Genomic DNA, 10,988 nt, shown 5'->3' on the forward strand with positions numbered 1-10,988 from the left:
AGTACTCCAGGGCTTTCAGATTTAAAACAGTTCAAACAATTATTGCTTGGTGACTGGAATGACATCTGTCAGCCTGCAAATACATTGCAGAGGCCTTTCTCAATGGACATTTTGGCATAATATGAAACAACTCAACATTATTTGAAAATTATTTATACCAGGTTCAAACATACATGTGGTGGAGCAGGATCAGAAGATTTGAGAAGGCAGCAAGTTGGAATTTGGCTAGCTAAAGGACACAGGGCACCGAGTTCTAGGACCCAGTGTTTCTTTACTAGCAGCCAAGAGATTCTTCTTTTCTTTGAATTCAGATCGAATTGTCTAATCACTTCCCATGTATTTTTTAGCCCTTTTTTTGCCTACGGTACAGTTGGAATTGTCAATTTTTCACTACAGGTAAAGTTTACTAAGTAAGGGATATATCCCTAGCCCAGGAACTGGACAATACAGAGGTCTGCTCATCACTAAAACTCTTTGAGAAGGCTTACAAGACACACATTAAAATTTATTTTATAATAATTTTCAATACAAAGTACTACAAACATAGCAATATCTCTATACATTATTTCTTTTCTTAGGAGTGTGTTGCTCCCAAGGGTAATCCAGTTGCTAGCCCCAGATCCTAAAGTTATCCACTGGCATGTTGGAGGCCAGTGATGATCACCTTCCTTTTCATAAGACTTCACCACAGTCAGTCTCCAGAGGAAGCAGTGACACCTAGGTCTGCACAGTCCTTTGGATATTTGTTTTGATGCCTATCCATACAGGGCTTAGCTTGGGACTTCAAGTTTTGTAAGCCTGGCCCAGAATCACCACACTCAGGAGGAGCCATGAAGCAGGTCCAAGGCAAGGAATGAACCGAACTGATCAAGTTTTCTATTTCCTTCTCTGCCCAGGTGCACTGACCAGGTAGACTCCACACTGGTCATTTCCCAGCAAAGCTAGGCTCTGGCTGTGTCCCTTTCCAGCCTTGTTCCCAGAGGCAGGGGATCCAGGCATTCATGCAGTCAGTCTTCACACAGCAGAAGTTATGGAGTTTACTGTTCAGGATCTCTGCAAGGCAGAAGATTCTAGGGCAGATGGTCAAGCATTTTTACAACAGTTGAGACAAAACCCAACAACTGTAAGTCAAGTGGTACTCTAAATGCTAATACAAAGAAAATATGTTTTTCCTTTGAAAATTTTTTCCTTTGAAAGTGATGAGATTTTCTCGTTTGAAAGGATGTATGCATGTATGTACTTTGTCAGAAGACAGACAAAATCCACTTTTTGCCTTATTTTGCTTTTTAACTTCTTAATGAAATTCCAAATATGTCAGGCACATGCCTGTTATAAATAATTTTACTTGGGAGAATAAGTTAATATTGGCTACTAAAGCACCGAATTGCCAGACCCAGGCTCTGCTGGTAGAAATGTAATGAGTTGCTAGTGGTTTGGCATTGCAGTATCATAGACAGACTGGAAGAAATTTGCAGGTCAGAGAGAAATACCATAGCTCCGGCCTCTAGAAGGTGAGGCAATTAACTCTCCTCATTCCTTTTAGAGAGGCCCTCCATTCTTTGACTTCCAGGAGTTATTCAGTAATGCTTGCCATTTATTGTTACTTTCCAGTCAGCATACAGATAGAAAGTATCTGCTCTGGCAAAACCAGAGCACTACCACTCACCAATAATTTGACAATTTCACTACTGATGATGGCTCTCTTCCAAACTGCACAGCACACCTAGAACTACCTAAACTTCACACTGCCAGTGTGCAGTGACCGAGATACACTCACTGCCTCAAAAAATAACAGAGTGAATATTGGTATCATTTAAGTACAATGCATTAAACTGCAATTATTTGGTGTAGATGGTAAAAAAGCAGAAATATAAAGCTGATCTCAAAGTGCATTCAGCTTTTAAATCCTTGGTGCAGCATGTGCCACATCTCATTACAGATGTAAAGAAACAGACACTTTTTGTTTCGTCTGTAGGATGAAATGACGTTGACTTCTTGCAATGTGTGAACAGATACTTTAGGAATACTCAGTTTCTCCAGCATTTTATATATATCACCAAATCAAATGCCAGCACTTGGCATGGGCAAACACATGGGCACCTGCCAATGAATCCTTGATTTTTATCCTGTTTTAACTTTTGTGCTGATTGATAAAGAAACCTCCAACCAAGTCCTAGCAAGTGAGGTTTTTTGAAAGAATCCGAATTTAAACTATAAATTCAATACTTTGCCTTTGTTGAGAATTTCTAGTATCATAAATTCAACTTCACATTCTTCAGAGTTCTTTGGTTATTTATCTAAGAAGGGATCTCCATTGGCACAGAGGGGATTTAAGCACTGGGTAGGAAGTAAGTACCTAATTCCCTTTTGTGTTTTTGTAAAGGTTTCACACTGATGCCTATGATGAAAAGAACTGAAATAGCAGGCCTTACTGCATGCAGTCTGTAAGGATATTCTAGGCACTCCCCATATTTTTTAACATCCATAAAAGCATTTAAGTTTTTCATGTGGAAAAGGAATTCCTGAATCATGAATCCTAAATATTAAGAGGAGATCAAGGATTGTATTAATTTCCAGGGGAAGGCAATACAATATTTAAAAATTTTCTTTCAATTCTAGTATCTTATTTTTCCCAGTTCTACTTTCACCCTGTCTTTCTGCCCCTTCTTTCCAGCTGAAAGTCAAGGCCCACAGCTGGAGGAAATAAAATGGCTATATTGCAGTGCTTTAAAATTAGCATGGTTCAATTTCAGCTCAGAACTAATAGACCTCTCTGCAGAAGGCATTGAACCTCTTGCTTTTTGCATCTGTGTCTTGTATAATGAAAAGAACATAAGCAGCTGCCCTATTGAAAAAAAAAATCAGAAAAATCCACCACTTGCCTTTTCCCTGCACTCTGGAGCTAGTGGTCATTCTAACATGGTAACGAAAGGCAATTCCATCCCCTCAGCATACATTATCAAGTAGCTTCAGTTTGTCTTTAATCACCTTACTACTTTTCTCTTTCAAAGTTTAGGCTAAATGATTTAACAATGCCCATGTGATTTCCCCATAAAGACTGTGGAATTGGTAGCCATGTGCTGTAGGTTAGGACACACCAGAACAGGAAAGGTGAACATACTCGTTCCACTGCAGCAATAACAGCAACCTTCCTTCCCTCCCTGCTTTCCCCTGCCCTTCGCCAAACCCTCTTCTCCCAGACCACATAACCATATGGTCAAGGTTATAAAACATCAAGGCCTCTGTCACTATAGCAATCCCAATAAAAAAGCCAAGGTAGAAGCCTTCACAAGGCTAAACCTTCATTTACGTCTGATCCCTGGAGAGTTTAGCTCTGCAGTTTTTAAACACTGCTAATATCCCCCATAAAAAATGTTTCCTATTTAAATAGTAAAAGATTTACTACATGAACATCCTTCTTTCACTCTGCTGGATTACACCTCTCCAGGGACAAAACACCAACCGGGCAGGGTAAAACACCTGCCTTATTAATACTGTTAATCAAGACACAATGATGAGGAGCCTGACATGCAAAAACCTGGCCCCTCTTTGAAGTCGCAAGAGTCTCTGCTGGGCCAAACAGACTTCAGCTAGGAGTAACAGGTGCCTCTCCCCATAAATGGTGCTGTTCTGCCTTAGGATAGCACAAGAATCCAGAGACCTGCACTGCTCAGAGAGCCGGTGTCCCTTCTCTGCTATCACCAGCTCTGAGGAGGTCCCAAGAGCTCTTTCTGATGGAGCAATATGGGCTCATCCTCCCAGCCCAGGCAGCCTGAATTAAGGAGACTCCTTAGCATCCCCCAATCCCCCGTCCTCTACTCAGGCAAGGCAGCAGCCTTCCTTGGGCAGGCCAGAGTGGCACTGCTGGCTTCCTCTGTTAAGGCCAGACCATATGTCTGGTCTGCACTAAACCCGTCTAATCATGTGCTGTGTCTGCAGTCGGGAGTATTTGGGGCCAGCTAGCATTTTCCTCTGCCGCAGGCTCTCCCTGTTTCCGGTACATGACGGCGTTAAATATTACAGTGCCTGGGATGCCCAGATGGCTTATATGGCACAAAACTTTGCCCCAGGATGTCTGCAGAGAAAAGCAGATAATTGTATTTCCAAGGTGGGCTGACTTGGGCGAGAATATCCTTAGCACTACTGGAAGTGAAAATTAGACCCTTGTGTATCTGAAGGAGCTAAGGTGCTGTGGAGAGCATTTGCAGCACCTTTACTTTAATCCAGGTCTAAGCACAAAGAGGAACTTCAAAAACTATCAGGGGGACTGGAGAAAATCTATGGTTTCAGAGGGTGGCATGAAATTTTGTCCCTACTGAGGCTTACTTACTACTGCTTTAAAAGACTAGTTTTCCACTAAAAATAGATTTTAATGATCCAGTACATTTTTACTTTGTATCAATAATCATATTGTTGAGTCTTTAAAATCCTCTGGGTGTCTGACATGATTCAGTAAAACTCTAGCTGTATTTGCAGACCTGTTTTGGAAACTCAGCATTGAAGCTCACCAGTACATCTATAATCTTCCCCCTCATTCTCATTCCCCCTCTTCCTGTAGTCAGCTTCTGCTATTTCTGTACTGCAGTAGCATTTGCTGACATTTCCATGGGGATGTCATATATTAGGTAGCACTCCAGGCTTTGGTTAGCAATACATGGTACATCTTGAAGCAGTTAAATTCCTCATGCCATTTTGAAGTTAAAACCCTGTTTCATTTAAAAGCTGGACTCCTGGCTGGTAACTCGTCTGGAATAGTGGGTGGCAGGTCAGTGCAATTTGAAATGGCTAGGACAGAGAAGGAAACCATGAAAAATGGAGCAATTACACTGCAGGTCAAGGTTTGTTATTGGGTGGCATGGTTTCAATTTGGCACTGAAGCATGGCAACAAGTCTACTAGGCATGTTCATGCGTTTTTGTTATCTGCCATTTGTAAGCAATATTTGAGGAGGGGGAAGGGGGAGCATTTAGGAGTCCAATGCAGCTATCTTGAAGGCTTTGCCTCTTTGCCTACAACAGAGGCCTTTTTTTGTCTTTTTTTTTTTTTTTTTGGAAACTACTGTTAACCTAAAGTTTGGAATAAAAGCATCCACATGAAACTTTGAAAACTGTGAGCTGTTTGCCAAGTTCTAGATCAAAGGTGCTTGAAAAGATTGATACAATTTTTTTTAATAAAACATGCACATCTGGCCTGAGAATTGGTCTGCCAAGTTTCAGCCTAACGAGCTTTGAAATCGGTCTCCTACTAGCAATTCTCTAGACCCAGGTTTCTAGTGGAGTAGCTGGACAGTTTTTATAGCCAGAAGGTACTCATATAATGACTATGTTCTCTGCTGGCAACTAATTGACAGACTCCTGATACAGTGTTGTTTCGAGCAAACAGAATTGGTTTCAATTTGTCCCCCATCATTTATCAGCTAGCACATGAAGCCTGGATGTTAAACTTTTGTTGCGTCAGAACAAGTTAAAATAGCCTTAAGTCCAGCAGTGGAATGCACATCAACAATAAACTGTTTACACAGCACAGCTCTTCACATCTTGTACCATTTCTTTTGCTTTATTATGCAGACTGAAAGTTGGTTGGAAACTTAAAAGCTTTTGCTGAAGCTGGTGTTTGTTGGAAACACCCTTTTGTTCTCCACTATCCTGATTGCCAGATGGGAGGAACTCTTGACAGTTTAAAAGTAACAAAAGATCCTTGCTTATGCTCAGCCCAGAGTCATAGCCCACAGAGCCAGAAGCTCATGCAGAAAGAAGTGTTTCCTGCCATAACTACAGTGAAAAGCATATATTTCCCAAATAAACCCATTTTAAAAATTCTTAACCATTTGAATCTCCTCTTGAAACTAGATTTCATTATAATGACAAAAGGTTTAAAAACTGAAAGCGCTAGCTTTGCAAGCTGACCCTTGCAAAAGCCAAATCAGAAAGGGAGCATTTAAGTGCACAAAACTTCTTTGCCCCCAGGCAGGTGAATATGTATATCTAAAATAATCCTTACAGCAAATGCCCCTTATGTGGACCAGCAAAGCTCTTTCGTAAATGCTTTTATCTCAAATCCACTTATCTGAACTCCGGCAAATTTCAAGTGAGAAGGTAATTAAGCCTCAGCACAATTTATTTGGGCTCAGAAGAGTGATAGCATACAGAGAAACTCTATTATTATTATTTTTCTTATTGCTTCTCCACCATTATTAAGGCTAGAAATGTCTTCCTCGTGGCTCATTTGATACTAAAATTCCATATACTCCTAGCAAGTCATATTTCTGAATTTAGAGAAGTTGAAATTATCCTGATTCAGTTTAGAGACACTGCTCAAGACAAGATGACAAGCACTTATGACTCCACTGATTGTACTTTCCAGATTTCTACTGATTCTAAAGACAAGCACCCCTCAGTCAGACCCCCCCAGTGGATCCCAGCTGCAGATCTCTGTTCCTGGAGACATCAGTACAAAGTGGACCAAGAGATTCCCACCTAATGTCACTGGTGCCTTCCCACAGTACATGGTCCTTGTGTTGATGGGTAGGATCCACCTTGGACTGATTCCTTGAGTATATCCACCCTTCTCAGAGTTACAACACTGTAGTAGCTCTCTGAGCTCTCTGAGTAGCCCTCTGAGATTTCCACCTTATGCACTGTTGGTAGACCTTATGTCTTAGACGGAACAATTGGGGAATGAGATAATCCTGTGTTCTCTTAGAAGCATGGTGCACTGAGTTCACACACTTTGTTTCTGCAAACTATTAAGAGCTTTTTGATGCTGAGTATATGCAAGAAAGAAGCTGGGAAGAAGTACTGTACAGGAAAATAAAGTATTGCATCTTGGTATGTGAAAGGCAAGCACATCATCCACATTTTACAGCCACAGGCTTTGCAGAAAGCTGAGTATCGAAATGGGTAATAGACTCTTACCCTGGCACTGCAGAACATTCTGGCTAGAGGCATCCCTCTTTTGCAGTGTAGACACTGAAAAAAATGACTCAGTGATACTATTCCTGCCCTTTTCTTTTTTTATTTTTTTAACGCCAAAGGAGAAAGGAAGATAAAAGGAGGGCTTGGAAAGGTTTCCAAAACATATTATGGCTATACTGTCCTGACTACAGTAAAGAATTTATGATAGTGATTTCCACACTTCAAAAGGTTTCAACAGAACTGATTCAATTAAACAGATACTGTAACTTAACATTCTTGTACAAATCACTTTTGTTAATAGATTTTTTCTTCTCTGAAATTCTGTTGTTGCCCTGATTGAGGATTTGAACACCCCAGTGCTAACATCCACATTTTAAAATTTTGTTCTTGCACAACAATGCAACAGCAGGCTATGGTCAGAGTAATTCAAGTCCTTTACTTCCCTCTCCAGACAGTTATTAAAAATAAAAACCTTTTCTCAAAGTTATAAAGTTGTGTGGGCACCAGATGAGCAGACACACGTGATAAGGAAAAAAAAATTAAAAGTTCGTTGAAAGAGAGAAAAAATATAGTATTGCTGCAGGCCTGTCCAACTGAAAAGAGCTAACCTATTAGTGTCAGACAGTAGCATCTCCTCCTTTATATATTGGTGCTCGCTGTGCTTAATGGTGAACTGTACTTTGCTGTCACTTTGAGTATTGCTAACTGCAAGACATTCCTGGGCTCACATCAGGTATAAAATCTTCCTTGTTCTAACAGACATACGAGAATGTCCTTTCAGCATCACTCACTCAATAGATTTTACATTTAGATTACAGAGATATACCTATAGATATTGCAGTAAAAATCACAGGAATCTGAAGGACCATATCTTTCTATGTATTGAAGAGTATAACCTTTAGTGTCAGTTGAGTCTGCATGTCTGCATCCCATTGTGCTCCCAGGTGTACCAAGTATCTGTGGAATTTCCTCAAAGAACTTACTGTTGACAACAGTTAAGAGAGGTACATCCTCTGTGGGTGCAGACTACAGAGAAATAGAGCAATGATAATCTGAAAATCTGCCTACATGATTTTTCTCAGCATTATGGAAGAGAATGATAGCAAAATGAGGGCTGGCAAGAGTGGTTATCATTTTGGAAACACTTATGAACAGCTGTAGCAAGCAGCAATAACATATTCATCAAGGGAAAACTGATCCTATCTTTCAATGAATGTTATATCTGAATGCACTGAAATCCAGCATCTGCAACAACTGTGACAATCATTTTCCAGCTAGAGCTGGACTAGTTCATGTCCACAGAGCACTGTCCTGCTTAAAATCTCTTCATTTAAACAGCTAGTCAAAATGACTCCTGAGAATGGAAACAACCAGTGTATGCAAAAAAGGCCTCGAGTGATCTCTCACTCTTCTAGTGCTCACCTTCCCAGCCCTCACTTACAACTGGGTTATTACCGTCTCTTGCTGTGTTATGTCCAATCCAGACTGGAAGGCACAGGCCTGACCTTTTAAAAAAATTATTTGTAAAGCAACACGCACGCTTCTGGCTTTTATTAAGAACAATTAGATAATTACATAAACTGACCATTTAGCCTTTTAAAGAATAGCAAAAGATTTACAGTTCCAAGTAGACCATTTGCATGTAGGCAGTCTCTTACCTGCACTGGCTGCCAATATAAACCTTAGTATTTACACTGACACTGTCTGACAGCAGAAGACAACTATCAATGCTTTCCAGGTCTTTATAAGGAATTGTACCAGCCGACCTTGGAGACACAAACCTGCCTTATCCAAAGCATTGAGGCTCTGGACTTCCCAGCCTCAGGGTTGACTCTACACAGGTATTGTCCACCCCCTGCTAGCAAGAAACACTGTTTCCTGGTGTGGAGAGGAAGGAAATAGACTTTCACTACCTTCCTGGGACAAATAGCACATCTCAGCTTTCTCTTCTCTAACCCACAGAGTTGAATGTCACTCTTCCATGTTTCAGATGTCTTTGAAAAAGCTGGTGGGACAGAAGTGTTTTGCTACTCTGCAAGGATACACATAGCACTGACCATACCTGCTTCAGAAAATTCCACCTTTGTCTATAAAATGAGCATCTCCCAAGATGAACTCCCAATAAATATCTGGAAAATGTCACCATCAACATATAGTTAAGTCAAGACATAAACTTTGGCTGACCTAGTTGTGTAGTTCTCTCTAATTCCTCACTTCCTCACAAAACTGGGTGAATGGTCTGAGAAACCCACGGACCTCTTGATAAATCATAAATCTACAGGGTTTTTACTTCGGAGGATTTGAGGAACGGATTTCAGGAAGTAGTGAGGAATAATGATGCTCCGGGGTGTTTTATCATTTTCCATTCCAAGAGTTTATACATGTTGTCTGTGACTTCCCCAGTGGATTTGAAGGAAGGAACTGAACTATCTCAGTATTTAATTTTTGAGTGATATTAATCAAATATGTATTTTAAATGATAGTGCTCCATAATGTGAGAATTGCCATATATCCAGTGAAGAAATAAGCTATTCATACAAATAAAGTCAGACCTGATTTAGGTATAGTCCAGTAGAAATGTATTCTTGACTGCAGCATTATTATACTATTTCATTTTGTCTTCTGGTGTAAAATTTTCTATACTTTCAAGATGCAAATGACTGGCCTGATTCAGAGTGTGTGGGAAATTCAGAAGGATGTACAAGGGTGGACATGCTGTGACATTGTCAGAAATGTTCATACATTTAGCTCATGGTTTTCTGCTCTTTGCTACTGTCCCAGGGCTCCAGGGACTCTGGCTGTTAAAGTACTCAACTAAAGAGCTTTGAAGGTTTGTTAATGTGCTGTGGCACTTTTGGGCATGTATTTGATGAGAACAGATCAAACAAAGAGAGTGTGAGACCATGTCTTTTGAAAAGTTATTTAGACAAGAAGAGAGGGACAGTGCAGTGAGTCCGAGGTACCTTCAGATTAGCTGGTTTGAAGCTGATAATAACCTTGTCAAGGCAGCTCAGAGCTCGGTGCACATTCATGTACTCCGCTAAACAGAGATGCAAATTAGTAATCTGAAATTGCATTCACTTTCCAAAAGTATCTCTGAATTATTTGCATCTGATTCAGTATGATTTTTTCATCTGACACCTTCCAGATAGCAGGGTCCTTCAGTGCAATGGCAAAACCGTGGAAGGACTTCTTCCTTCAGAATTCACAGCTAATCAGAAAGGATCTGCTGCAGTGTTTCATCCCAGTGTCAGGGCAGGATTATTTCTGAGGAACAGCAACTGAGATGTCCTGCCAAAATCGCACATCTGTGGATCTAAAATTGTCTGGGATTTCCTCGAGAGCTCAAGAGAGGGTTACACATACGACAAATGATGTGGAGAATAACAGATAGATGACAACTGACTAGAGAAACACAAAGGGATGTGCTAAAGGACTATCTGTCATGCTTGTCATTTTATAAGGTTATAACAAGAAGTGATAGATTTAAGATTCAGTTGGGAAAATCTGTCATTATTTTTGGCCAGCATCTACAAATCTCAATGGCTAGTGCTAAGCTCCTAAATCTACTTTCAGGTATTTAAAGAAAAATTGTTAAGGTTTTCAGAGGTGGTGAAAAGTTGCCTTCCCAGTCCTCCTTTCCTACTGCAAAAAGCATGAATCCCCCTAATGAGAAAACTTTCAAACCCATGAAAATATTAATCTCCTACAGACATTTCTCCCCTTTACACTGGTAATGTGCTTCTTGTTCTGTCAACGCTGTCTCATTAAAGGAATTGGAGTCCTTTTTAAACACACTGGCCAAATCATTTCTTGGATGCCTCTCACTTTTTGTTTCTGCAGTGCTCTCTGAAGCAGGAGCATCGGCACACAGTGACATGACCATCTCTGCTCTGCTGTTAAATTGCAGTGTGAGACACACTAAAACTGAGGGCTGTTAAACTCCCTGCTTTATAAAGTCATATCGTACAACCATGTGTATACGATTAGTGTGTACTGCCAGATTGTTAGGAACACTAAGTAAATGCAGAAGAAAGTTGGATTCTGGACCCAGCTAGGAGGTAAGATCTACGGG

The sequence above is a fragment of the Corvus moneduloides genome, chromosome Z (genome assembly GCF_009650955.1).
Source record: "Corvus moneduloides isolate bCorMon1 chromosome Z, bCorMon1.pri, whole genome shotgun sequence".
Lineage (NCBI taxonomy): Eukaryota > Metazoa > Chordata > Aves > Passeriformes > Corvidae > Corvus > Corvus moneduloides.